At 50.4% G+C, this 4,444-nt stretch overlaps 1 long non-coding RNA gene across 1 annotated transcript in view; it reads right to left on the bottom strand.

Annotated features, from left to right (window-relative positions):
* Window positions 1-226: 226 nt before the first annotated feature.
* LOC128371863 (uncharacterized) overlaps window positions 227-4,444 on the bottom strand; it is a 5,112-nt gene continuing 894 nt past the window's right edge. The window contains exons 3-4 of the long non-coding RNA XR_008322822.1: window positions 3,539-3,653; window positions 227-394 (exon numbers count right to left, since the gene is read on the bottom strand). This is a non-coding gene — a long non-coding RNA (uncharacterized LOC128371863). The remainder of the gene's footprint in view (window positions 395-3,538; window positions 3,654-4,444) is intronic.

The following is a 4,444-nucleotide window of genomic DNA, read 5'->3' as shown; positions in this document are numbered from 1 at the left end:
TATTCTGTCAAACTTTCTGTTAGTAAACTTAAAAGTTTCCATCTGAAGATTTAAATCAAACACAAAGTTCATTAAAATCATTTTTACTCAGAAATGTGTTCAAACTCCTGAAAGTCATTTAAATCCTTTTAATGAATTTAAATACTTTTACTTCATTATTTCAGTTTTTATATGAAACTCTTTGAAAACAGCAGCAGTGAAGGAAGGAAGGAAAGGAGGGAGGGAGGGAGGAAAGGAAAGGAGGGAGGAAGGAAGGAAGGAAGGAAGGATAAAGGATGTTTGAACAGATTTGAAAGGAACTACTTTGTGTGGCGGATGAAGACGAGCGGAGTGATGATTCACTTCCACAGCCGGTAGACTCCGAGAGCGACGGCGAGACACGAGAACAACGTCGCTGCACAAACACACAAAACCCATTATTAACTTATATCACTGTGAGTGTGTGTACGTGTGTGTGTGTGTGTGTGTATATATTAGATATATGTTTACAGACTCTAACTAAGGGAGTCCTTAAGAAACTCAATTTCCCACAATCCTCGGTTGTTCATAGCCAGGTCCTCTAGCATCCAACTGCTAACAAAAGGCACGTTTCCACTGCAGGAACTTTGGGGTAATTTTATGGGGCCGGCCCCGTTGGTGCGTGTCTCCACTGCAGGACAAAGATTACGTGGCGATGGAAACTCATGACATCGCCGAGGGGTCCTACTCTGCAGTGGAGACACGGCCACAGAGAGGGCCGAGTGAGAGGACGGTCCCTGTAGAAGTTCCTACCCCCTCCTTTTACCAGGAACTCCTGCAGTGGAAACGCAGCTATTGTTAGCAGCTGGATGCTAGAGGACCTGGCTATGAACAACCGAGGATTGACATCATGAGTTTTGATCGCCACGTAATCGTTGTACGATTACAAACCCCCTCTGAATCTCTTCGGTGCCGTAGGCGGCAATCAGTGCCTGCACCTCATCATCGGTCCATTAGTCGTACATCTTCTTGCTGTTGTCTTGTTGTTTACAGCGGTGTCTGCGAGGTTAATGTCTGCGAGGCTAATGTCTGCGAGGCTAATGTCTGCTAGGCTAATGTCTGCGAGGCTAATGTCTGCTAGGCTAATGCTCCCCTTCTGCTGGATTTTAAACATGCCGGTTGTTTTGGTGCTTTCTGATGGCGTCAGAGCTGCTCTAGGTTTAGCCAAATAGTGCCGGGTTAACCTTTAGCCCCACCCAGGAGCTTTCCAGGGCCAAACGGAGGACCTACCCTGGAGTAGTACTTACCCTGGAGTAGTACTTACCCTGGAGTAGTACCTACCCTGGAGTAGTACCTACCCTGGAGTAGTCCCTACCCTGGAGTAGTACCTACCCTGGAGTAGTACTTACCCTGGAGTAGTACCTACCCTGGAGTAGTCCCTACCCTGGAGTAGTACCTACCCTGGAGTAGTCCCTACCCTGGAGTAGTACTTACCCTGGAGTAGTACCTACCCTGGAGTAGTCCCTACCCTGGAGTAGTACTTACCCTGGAGTAGTCCCTACCCTGGAGTAGTCCCTACCCTGGAGTAGTACCTACCCTGGAGTAGTACTTACCCTGGAGTAGTACTTACCCTGGAGTAGTCCCTACCCTGGAGTAGTACCTACCCTGGAGTAGTACTTACCCTGGAGTAGTAGCTACCCTGGAGTAGTAGCTACCCTGGAGTAGTACTTACCCTGGAGTAGTCTCTACCCTGGAGTAGTACCCACCCTGGGGTAGTACCCACCTGGAGTAGTACCTACCCTGGATTAGTACTTACCCTAGAGTAGTCCCTACCCTGGAGTAGTACCTACCCTAGAGTAGTACTTACCCTGGAGTAGTACTTACCCTGGAGTAGTACTTACCCTGGAGTAGTCCCTACCCTGGAGTAGTACCTACCCTGGAGTAGTACTTACCCTGGAGTAGTAGCTACCCTGGAGTAGTAGCTACCCTGGAGTAGTACCCACCCTGGAGTAGTACTTACCCTAGAGTAGTCCCTACCCTGGAGTAGTACCTACCCTGGAGTAGTACCCACCCTGGAGTAGTACTTACCCTGGAGTAGTACCTACCCTGGAGTAGTACTTACCCTGGAGTAGTACCCACCCTGGAGTAGTACTTACCCTGGAGTAGTACCTACCCTGGAGTAGTCCCTACCCTGGAGTAGTACCCACCCTGGGGTAGTACCCACCTGGAGTAGTACCTACCCTGGAGTAGTACTTATCTTGGAGTAGTACCTACCCTGGAGTAGTACCTACCCTGGAGTAGTACCCACCCTGGAGTAGTACTTACCCTAGAGTAGTACCCACCCTGGAGTAGTACTTACCCTGGAGTAGTACCTACCCTGGAGTAGTACTTACCCTAGAGTAGTACCCACCTGGAGTAGTACCTACCCTTGAGTAGTACTTACCCTGGAGTAGTACCTACCCTGGAGTAGTACCTACCCTGGAGTAGTACTTACCCTGGAGTAGTACCCACCCTGGAGTAGTACTTACCCTGGAGTAGTACCTACCCTGGAGTAGTACTTACCCTGGAGTAGTCCCTACCCTGGAGTAGTACTTACCCTGGAGTAGTACCTACCCTGGAGTAGTCCCTACCCTGGAGTAGTACCCACCCTGGGGTAGTACCCACCTGGAGTAGTACCTACCCTGGAGTAGTACTTACCCTGGAGTAGTACCTACCCTGGAGTAGTACCTACCCTGGAGTAGTACCCACCCTGGAGTAGTACTTACCCTGGAGTAGTACCTACCCTGGAGTAGTACTTACCCTAGAGTAGTACCCACCTGGAGTAGTACCTACCCTGGAGTAGTACTTACCCTGGAGTAGTACCTACCCTGGAGTAGTACCTACCCTGGAGTAGTACTTACCCTGGAGTAGTACCCACCCTGGAGTAGTACTTACCCTGGAGTAGTACCTACCCTGGAGTAGTACTTACCCTGGAGTAGTACTTACCCTGGAGTAGTCCCTACCCTGGAGTAGTACCTACCCTGGAGTAGTAGCTACCCTGGAGTAGTACCTACCCTGGAGTAGTACTTACCCTGGAGTAGTACTTACCCTGGAGTAGTAGCTACCCTGGAGTAGTACTTACCCTGGAGTAGTACTTACTCTGGAGTAGTACTTACCCTGGAGTAGTACTTACTCTGGAGTAGTACTTATCCTGGAGTAGGTACTCCGTTGGCCCCCGTAAAGGTTCCTGTAAATGGCCCTGTGTGTGGGGGAGGTTCCTGCAGTGGAAACGCACCTTATAGGAACCCTCTGATCTGCAGGAACCCTCTGGTCTATAGGAACCTGAACCCTCTGGTCTACAGGAACCCTCTGGTCTGCAGTAACCCTCTGGTCTGCAGGAACCCTCTGGTCTACAGGAACCCTCTGGTCTGCAGGAACCCTCTGGTCTGCAGGAACCCTCTGGTCTACAGGAACCCTCTGGTCTACAGGAACCCTCTGGTCTGCAGGAACCCTCTGGTCTACAGGAACCCTCTGGTCTACAGGAACCTGAACCCTCTGGTCTACAGGAACCCTCTGATCTACAGGAACCCTCTCGTCGTACCTGCTACGTAGCGGATCGTCTCCAGTTTGTGTGACTCCAGGACAGTTTTGAGCGACGCCACCTGCAGGTCGATCTTCTTGTTGATCTCCATGTTGTCGTTTTCCAGGTCGGCTTTCTGTCCGCAGGAGACACGCGGTGATGTCATCAACAAGTCACGTGATGTCATCAACCAGTCACGTGATGTCATCAACCAGTCACGTGATGTCATCCAAAACAACCAATCATATCTCACACTGCTCTGAATCCTACCTTCCTTCCTTCCTTCCGTCTGTACTTCCTCCATCCCCCTTTCTTCCCTCCTTCTTTCCTCCTTCCTTTCCTTCCTTCTTCCCTCGTTTCATTCCTTCCTCCCTTCCCTTTTTCCTCCCTCCCTCCTTCTCTCTTTCTTTCCTCTGTCCTTCTTTCATACCTTCCTTCCTTCCTTCCTTCCTTCTTTCCTTTCCTCCCTTCTTCCTTCCCGTCCTTCCTTCCTCCCTCCTTTCCTTCCTTCTTCCTTCTTTCCTTTCCTCCCTTCCTTCCTCCCTCCTTTCCTCCCTTCCTTCCTTCCTTCCTCCCTCCTTTCCTTCCTTCTTTCTTCCTTCCTTCCTTCTTTCCTTTCCTTCCTTCCTTCCTTCCTCCCTCCTTTCCTTTGCTTCCTTCTTTCATTTCCTTCCTTCTTTCCTTTCCTCCCTTCCTTCCTTCCTCCCTCCCTTCCTTCTTCTTTCTTTCCTTTCCTCCCTTCCCCCCCTTCCTTCCTTCCTCCCTCCTTTCCTTCCTTCTTCCTTCCTTCCTCCCTCCTTTCCTTCCTTCCTCCTTTCCTTCCTCCCTCCCTTCCTTCCTCCCATCCTTCCTCCCTCCTTCCTTCCTCCCTCCTTTCTTCCTTCCTCCCTCCTTTCCTCCCTTCTTCCTTCCCTCCTTCCTTCCCCC

The sequence above is a fragment of the Scomber japonicus genome, chromosome 13 (assembly GCF_027409825.1).
Source record: "Scomber japonicus isolate fScoJap1 chromosome 13, fScoJap1.pri, whole genome shotgun sequence".
Lineage (NCBI taxonomy): Eukaryota > Metazoa > Chordata > Actinopteri > Scombriformes > Scombridae > Scomber > Scomber japonicus.
The sequence above is the reverse complement of the archived record's forward strand: the minus strand, read 5'-3'. Positions and strand labels throughout refer to the sequence as shown.